Here is a 9,312-nt window from a genome sequence, read left to right on the forward strand (position 1 = left end):
TATGGAGCTAGATACGGGTTATTGTCCAGGTTTTAGCTTTGTTTTAGGCAGCAGGTTCAAGGGGGTCTATTACGTATTGAAAGTAATTCACATATAGCAAATCACATATAGCAAAGAGCAGTCATACCTGGACATCTGCTAGAGGATGTCATAGACCAAGGACTGCAATGAATATAGTCCTGACCCTGTGGTCTGCGCACCACTAAACTATCAACAAAGGGCCAAAACCGAAAACCAGTGAAGACAGGGAGCCAGAGGCCCCAGCCTCCACCTTTCTTCCTGTTCTTTCCAATAAGGTTACACCTACATCTGGGTCATTACAATATACAAGTCAATCACACTGTTTCTCACAAGGCCCAGGGCTAGTATCAGAAGACCTGTAAGATTGTGAGAGACAAAGATGGTACATTGAAACAGTGTTTCCCACAGCAGGACAGTTTTAGGAACTCCTCATAGTGCTTCTAACAGTATGCATAAGACCTGTGCAGGATCAAGCCTGACAGAATCCCAGTATGGAGTCGGAAGAAAGTCAGGAAGTCCCACCCCTAGTGAAGGAGCTACTGGCTATTGATAGCTGTAAGGGAGAGCAAGAGTCGGTTTTCTTTAAGGGTATGTCCCTGGTTGACTGATCATCCTCCCTCCAGAGGGTATATATGTACTTCCCAGAAATATACAAGAAACACAAATTGGCTTTGAAAGGTATTTTTTATTTAAGTTAAAGGGAGGGTTGAAATTCTCAAAGAATTAGTAAAACTATTTTAAATAGGCATGTAGAGCTCATTTCCATGACAACAAGAAGGATAGGACGATTACTTTTTCTTCTCAGAACAGATCCTCCTTGCCTGGGGTTGAAGCTGGTCTCTCCTTTGCTCCACACCTGCAGAAGTTCTTGTGTGTCTCCAGGCTCAGTCCGGCTGCTTCCTACTGCCCTGTCTTGCTCTGTCTCCTTATTTTAGAAAACTTCCTGCCACCCAAGAGAAGGTGCTTAGGAGCTCATATTTTTCAAGACCTTATTTGTCAGGAAATGTGCTTAAGTTCATAGTTAATCAGTACAGTGTCTGAATTTAGGTAATGGGTTAAATCATTTCTCTTGCAATTTTGAAAGCATTTGAATTAGTTTTAAATTACTGCTATAACAAATTACCTCAGTGTTAGTGCCTTAAACAACAAAATTGTTCATCCTCTGGTTCTGCACGGCTGCACAGTCCCACAGTCAGAGGGGCCCTCTTTCTACTTGTCCTGAGTGAGGCCTCCTGGTCTTTGCAGCTTCCAGAGGCCACAAGCCTGCCTTGGCTCATTTCCTCCTCTCTCACTCAGGTTGAAGCCTGCATTGCATCTGAGCTTCTCCCAGGACCACATTCCCCTTGGGCTCTTTCTGAGATCCTGCCTCACCATTTTTCAGAGTTGTGTGATTGTATTCTACCCACCTAGGTAATCTGGGATGCTCAGAATCTTTAATCCATTTGCAAAGATAACTCACCTCATCCTGAACATACCCACAAGGCGTGGACATTGAAGGCCGGGCATTTTGGGAGATGGCCATTGTTCCTGTCTACAAGGCTCCATTTTCTCCTGCTCCAAAACCTGATGCTTTCCTTTCTCTCTACGCCACTGAAGAATGGATGTTGGAGCCAACTTCACAAGGATATATTACGGCTTTGGCTCACTTTTTCTAGAAAGGAGGGACTTCAGGGGCTTCCACCTGGCACGGGCTGCTTCTGTGTTTGCAATCTGCCAACTGTTTAGTATCCCAACTATGCTTGGCAGCTCAGGAACCAACCACAGAACAGACTCATAGAAACACAATAAGTGCACAGAAGCCCAGTTTGTCTGATTCCATAATCTCAGAAGTCCAGTCAGTTGGAGGAAATGCTGCTTAGCTTTTGCACCATGAACACCAGTGCCTCCCCATCCAGCTGTCTGACCCTCAGTGCCCTCAAAATCCACAAAAGAAGGCAAATTCCAGGGCAATTTTCTTGAAAGTCTATAGTCTGCTTCTATCCGGGGGACAGATTTTTTTTATAGCTTGGGTACATTGTCCCCCAAAGACTGACTGGTGGTGGAAGCTTGCCCTCTAAGCAGCAATGTCTTCAGATGACTAGACCACGAGGGTTCAGATCTTATGAGGGGAGGGATTAAACCATCAGTGTATTCATAAGCGAACAGACTATAGGGGGCAGTAGGCACTGCAGAGGTGGGGCCAAGTTGGACGAAGAATGTCACTAGGGGCACAGTCTTGAAGAGTGTGGGCTGAGTCCAGTTCTTTGCACTCGCTCTTGGCATCCTTGATGAGGTGAGCAGCTCTCTCTACCGTGGGTTCCTGGTTCTGCCCCTCTGCCCCACTACAGGTCCCAAAGCAATGGACCAACTGAGTAGCCTCGGGGTGGGTGTGTGTGTGTGTGTGTGTGTGTGTGTGTGTGTGTGTGTGTGTGTAAAACACTGCAAACATGGGTCAAAATATTTTCTTTTTAGATTATTTTTCATGGCAGTTTTATCATAGCAAGGGAAAGATGTAACACAATGCTTTTCAAGGTGGAAATCTAAAAGCAAGTTGTCATAAGAATCAGAGATTTTCAGGATTAATGGGAATGAGTTTTGGGTGTTTTACAAACAGGGGCATCTTGAAAGGAGTGCTCAGTTACTGTGTTGATCTAGGAGCAAAGGCTGCTGACCATCAATCACTCAGCCCTCGGAGAGTGAGTCTCTCACTGTTGCCATGGGTGCAGCTTCCTCCAATCCAGGGTCCATGGGAAGAGCTCTTTGACCTGAGCACAGCTACAGCTTCTTAAAGCTCCCTTTGCCTCTAAATGTCATGGCTGTCTTCCATCCCAGAACATGTTGGCACACATACCACTGACTGCGAAGGAGTCTAGAACACAAGGGTTGGGTTGTTGGTTTTGTTTGTTTGTTTGTTCCCACCTCTATAGTATAAGAAAGAAGTGGGACTGGCTATCAGATAAAACATCTTGATTTGTTTGAAATTACAGAGATTAATAGAAAATAATTCCTTTGGAAGCCTAAGGCTTACCAGGCACAGCGACACATGGCTAGGAATCTGGCTTTTGGGAAAGTGAGGGACAAAGGTTATGAACTCAAGGCAAACCTGGGCTACAAAGAGACTTCAAGGCTAGCCCAGGGAATTTAGCTCCTCAAAAAGCAGTGGCAATTTAATATGCTGTGGTTTGCATCAGTGCCCTCCAGAGGCTTGTGTATCAGGTTGATCTTAGTGGTTCCATTGCTCTCTGGAAAAAAAAACCTTTGGTAGGCAGGGCCTGATGAAAGGAAGTTAGGTCATTGGAAACAGGGCACCCCGTTCCCTTTCTTGTGTTTTTCTCTATTTCTCTTTCTCCTGCTTCTCTTCTCTTTTTTTCCTTCTCCTTTCATTTTTTTGGGGGGGGGGATTGATTCTTTTTTGCGAGGTTTAGTGTTTCATGAGAGGGTTTCTCTGTGTAGCCTTAGCTGCCCTAGAACTTAAGCTGTAGACCAGGCTGGTCTCGAACTTACAGAGATCCACCTGCCTATGCTTTCCAAGTGCTGGGGTTAAAGACATGTGTCACCACCACCTGACTTCTTGTATATTTTTCTCTTTGTTCTAGAATTACCTGTTTTCTGAAGAGGATTGGTTCCATTGATTGGAAAAGTTGTAGCCATCAATTATTGGGATGCTAGGTGTGCCCTCTCCTACTGGGATATCATCGCTTCTAAGGATTTCCAGGGGACAGAGCACATAGTTATGTGTTTCTGTCTCCATGCCTGAGGTTCTCAGTTCTGACCCATTACCAAGTGATCATTCCAGCAGTGGCTTTTGTTAAGCAGAAATACTGATTTTTTTAAAAAATGAAGTTTAGTTTACCAATTTTTTAAAGTACATAGTGTTTTTTTTATAAGTGTTGTTACCATTTTTACTCTTAAGTAATAGAGTCATGAGGCAAATATAGTTTTGAATGTTTACCTTCAGAAACTAAACTGCCTATGTAAGAACCGCCTGACCTTCCTCCTCAGCCAGGCCTCTGCTGCCTTAGCTGACTCTGCAGGGCCAGCCTCTCACCCTCTGGATCATGCTGTAATTGGTTTATACTCTGACATCCTTCAACACACTTGACTGTTCCCACTTGGATCCCTAATCAGGGATGAGTCAAAGAGAGAAAAGGGAGAGAGGCCTCTTATGGGGTGACTTCGTGTCTCTGATGTGGACAGGCAGTTATTTTGTGGATACGTTGGTGGCTCTACTGTTCCCTATTCCTCATGGCCTCATTTAACCACAGGCACAGAGGATACGTTTGAGTCCCCGAAACACTGTCCTCAGCTTCTTGTTCACTAGAGATACTTTCCACAAACTCCCCATGCAAAAAGTGTGTGAGGCACTAGGCTTCCCCCAACCCAGCCCTCTCTCTACCCACATATAATTTATGTTTGTGGATGGCTGTCCCTTGACTATTTATTCAGTTGATTTCCACAGAGCTACACCACCAAAGCAGTGATGAATTCACCCAGCCTGCTGCGATTGCCTAGAGCAGGATCAGACACGTGCTCACAGTGGTCTGATGGTGGCTTTTCTTGCCTTGATTCTGCTGAGTGGCAGAAAGGATCCATTCTTCTGTCACTGAGTATAATCTTGTCCTACATACCTTCTCTCACACTAAGGGTCTCTCCTTCACTTGTTGTGGCTACTCAATTATGTTAGATGGCTTTTGTTAGTGACCACACGGTTTGGTTTCCTTCTTTATTCTATGGACAGGGCATATCACATTCACGGAGTTGGAAGTATAAAACATGTGGCCACAAGGACTGAGCCTTATAGAACGTATCTAGTTCTTTTCTTTTTAAATGTGAATTGGTGTTTTGACTGCATGTATGTCTGTGTGAAGGTGTTACAGACAGTTGTGAGCTGCCATGTGGGCACTGGGATTTGAACTCAGGACCTCTGGAAGAGCAGCCAGTGCTCTTAAACACTGAGCCATCTCTCCAACACCCTATACCTAGTTCTTGGTTGGCTGATTTTTTTTTCTACTTTTTTCTTTAAAAATATAATTAATCAATATAATATCATTTGGAATCTCCCTTTCAAATGTCTGTTCTGATTGAATACAGCTCCTCTTTCTGGTATTCTCTTTTTAATTGACCTGCTTCGGATAGGCCTAACCTGTTAGGGCTGCCTAAGCCCAGGCTCCTACCCTAAGGACTCCATCAGCATTCCAGCTTCAGCCAGCCAAGTGCTAGGAGAATGGCCCTGCCCTGCCACACCCATCCCGCTGGGTCTCTCGGGTCATTCAGTCCTACTCTTTACGTCCTTGTTCCTTTAGAGGAATAGGCTGACCTCTCAAAGCCACCATTGAGTAAGTCCCACCCTTTTCCACTTGAGATTTTAAAATAATTTCTATTTTGCTGCAGAAAGTCATCATCTGCTAATAAATATATTTTCCTTTAAACCATTTGAGTATAATAGTAGCTGATTTTTCCCCTCTTCTTCTTCTGCTAATTGGCATGACTAGGTCTATCTCTGGGTGGCTTCTGCTGCCTCGCCTTCCTTCTTCTAGAGCTGTGGTTCTCAACCCTCCTAATGCTGTGACCCTTTATGTTGTGGTGATCCCTCACCAACCATAAAACTATTTTTGTTGCTACTTCATTACTGTAATTCTGCTACTGCTCTCAATGGCAATGTGAATATCTGATATGCAGGATGGTCTCAGGAGACCCCATTCAATCACCAAAGGGTGGCACTGGACCTGCAGGTTGAGAACCACGATTTAGTGGCATCCGCTGTAGTCAGATGAGCTCCCTCTGCTGCCCCGATTTCCATGGCTTTCTACTCATTACTTTAGAAGAATTCCTCTGACCCAGCCCTTCCATTATTCATCCATCTGAATGGATTTGTAAGATTGCTCCCAGTGTAGGCTGTATGTGCTGACAATCATTGTGAAGTTGGTCTCATATTTAACCGTGAGGCTGGTTTAGATTTTATTCATGCTTGAATCAAGATGCAGCAGGAACTTACTTCTTCATGCCAGCCAGAATTTAATAACTCCCCCAGGGCCGAGCAGACTCTAGCTGTTCTCCCCGATGCCCACACCTCTTCTCCAAGGCAGCCAGCACCAGCCTGCTCCCTATGTGTTCTGCTCCTATAAGCTCCAGGCTTTCAGGGGCCTCTGCACTCTCCAAGGTGGCAGAACTTGGGCGCCTGGCAGTACACTCAGTCCTGGCCTTGCCACAAGCAGCTTTGACCCCAATTTTACTACTCACTGGCATTGCTGCTACAACACCAGTGTTTTCTTGTTTTGTAACATTAGACAGTTCTATGTTTTTATAGTACAGGAACCTATGCCACCATGCCATGCACTTTGAACTATATGTATCATGGTGTGAGCTTCCTTCCTTTTAGCATCTTGTGGTACTGGAATCAAGCACTAAGCTCTACGCACACAGCCCTTCAGTATTTTTAAAATCCAGTTTCTCTTCTACATTTAACCACTTAAGAAAATGTATAAAATTTCATCAACTTAAAAGCTTATTCAAGAGTTGCCCTAAACTGAAATCTAAGCAGAAAGGATGTATATTTCAAACATGCTGAGAATTCCAAGGCAAAAATTAATTTTGTTTATTTGTTATCATTATTGCTACTGAATAAATTGACTTTGGGGGTGGAATTTCTTAGTTCCATTAATAAAAGAATTTAGAAAACCGATTGGAAGAAGGCATGAAGACAACGTATTAAAGAAGAAATATTAAAAAACAAACAGGGGACTCAGGCCATAAAAGGAAACGCTGTCCTGAGAAGGCAGACAGAGAAAAGGGAGAAAGCCACACCATTTGTAAGCTGCCTACAGGCCAGACAGTGGAAAGAGGTGGGTGTGGGTGTGGGGTGGGGGAATCAAAGAAACAGAAAAAAGGCCAGTGTGTCTAGAAAAGCATGCCCAGGCATGCCCAGGATTTGGTCAGTGTTCAAAATAATAAGCAAAAGGGAGTGGGACTCATGCATCTTTGAGTAAGTCTGATAATCAAGCAGCCCACAATGATGAAGTACATCATCCCCTAAAGATAGACCTAGGTCTTTCCCTCCGAATCATGTTGTTGGGTGAACACTTTTGTGTGGACTGGACTCTTGGCCACATGGTGAACAGGTCTTGCTAGATTAACAACAGCCCTCTCTTTAACGACTTATTGTATTTTATGTGTATGAGTTTTGCTGTCATGCATGTATGTCTGTGAGCTGTGTGTGTGCCTGGTACCCACAGAGGTCAGAAGTGGGTATTGGATCCCCTGGAACTGGAGTTACCAATGGTTGTGACCCACCATCTGGGTGCTGGGAACTGAAGCCAAGTCCTCTGCAAGAGTACTTACTCTTAAACCACACAGTTAACTCCCAGGTTAACTCTTAAAAGGAGACAATAGCATGTCATATTTCCTGTAGCTTGGAATGTAGGGTCTCTACACAGGGTCAGAGGCAGAATTTAGATTCTTCCTTTTGACCAAGAGGAAGTCATGCTCTCTTAGTGGACCTCAACAAAACCCTGATACCTCTGCCTCTTCAAATTTAAATCCTGAGAAGAAGCTAAGTTAGTGATTACGATTCTAGTATAATTAAAGAAAGAGGAGGTAAAATCCTAAACTAAATGGCCTCCAAGTCTATTGTAACTAAAGTCATTTCAGAACCAGACCCGGAACATGCAAGCCCAGAGCAAGGAGGAAAACAGCCGTGTTCCTGCAGATCTCAAGATAAGATGTTCAGGTTCTGGACTCATGTTAACTTCACTCTTGCTCCGGACCGGCTCCCCGAGTCTCACAGCTTTCTAACCCCACGTCTTCCATTTTTCTTTTAGAGATGGAGACGTTACTGCAGCATCACCTCTATGCTGGGAATGGTTTGGTATTGAACCAGAACCGAATTGGCAGTGATTTTGCACCATTTCTCTGCTGTTTCAGAAATTGAATAAGGCAGGGTTCCAGGAGGAGTATGGCCCTGGTAGGGGCCCAAGGAGGGGAAGAAGTCAAGTTACCAGAGGGTTTGAATGCCATGAGGCAAGGCTGTTGGGAGCACAGCATACCTGGAGATCTCACTAGAGAATTTTTGATATTTGTATGTTTTGTTCCATCAGCCCAGATTCACTGACATAGAAACAACATTCTTCTCCCAACACGACACAAGTTTCTTCCTGTTCAGCAGTTAAGTCCAGTTGTTTAGTCAAGAATAACACCCCCATGCACCATCCACAGCTAGGAAAATGATCTCTCACCACAGAGACTCAAGATTGTCAGTCGTGGAAGCCATAGCCTGGTCAAGCTTTTCTTGGAAGTCACTGGCCAGATGGAGTGTTTGGACAAGAGCTGCTCCAGTGGCTCTCATGGTGGCCAGTGAGAAGGTGAGACCCTTCCAGTGAGCAGAGGGATGAAGACCTCCCTTTTCTTTTGGTCACCTCCCAGCTGTAGTGGAAGCTCATGGAGATAAGCCTGGGGGCCAGTCATTACGGCAGAAACCTTGAAAAGGTTGTAGGAACTGGTGCTATTGTTGCACCAGAGAAGGGTAGGAGTGGGTTAACACACATTGGCTTGGTGACAGTGACATTCCAGGAGCACATAGGATGGGACCTTGAAGAGAGCTCTAAGAAGCAGAAGGAGAAGGGCAGAGAGGAATGTTTTGTAACTTTTGCGTCGTCAGGGCCCACATGTTCCTGAGATGTTCATTGGAATAGCTGCCAACAGTGGCCAGGAGAGAGGAGCGCAGAAAAAGCATTAAAAAGAGTTAGGGTGAGTGGTTAGAGAAAGGGGGACAGCTGTATACTGGGTGTGTGGTAGCCAGGAGAGGGTAACCTGGACCTCCTCTGAGTTCACTCCTCTTCTTGAAGAATGTCTACGTGGGTAAAGACAGACTTGGAGCCAGGGACAAGCTGAAGCTGGCAGAAAGTGTGTAGGTTGGTTATTGGGCATTTGGCAATAAGCAAAAAGATAAAGCTTACCCATAACTCCCATTCCCCATTGTTCGTCCCAGGGATTGATGACGGAAAGTTGAAAATGAGTTTTAAGTTTGGCAAACACGGTGCCACCATGACTGGTGGATTCGACTCAACATCCCCAATGTCAGTAACCCCCATGTATGGAGGCCTACTGGAAGCAGTCACTGTACTCAGTAAGGCAAGCAAAAGAAAGGGCTGGGGACAGTGAACACGAATCAGGGTGTAGGGAGATCTCAATCCCAGTCCGGCATCCTTCGAGTGAGCAGTCCTGGGCTCCTTCCTAGCAAAGAAATCTCCAGTGTGAGGTAGTGGGAGGGTTAGAAAGAGGCTGGGTGGTAACGAGGTATAAAGGAAGCCTATGGAG

The sequence above is a fragment of the Micromys minutus genome, assembly GCF_963924665.1.
Source record: "Micromys minutus genome assembly, chromosome: 16".
NCBI lineage: Eukaryota > Metazoa > Chordata > Mammalia > Rodentia > Muridae > Micromys > Micromys minutus.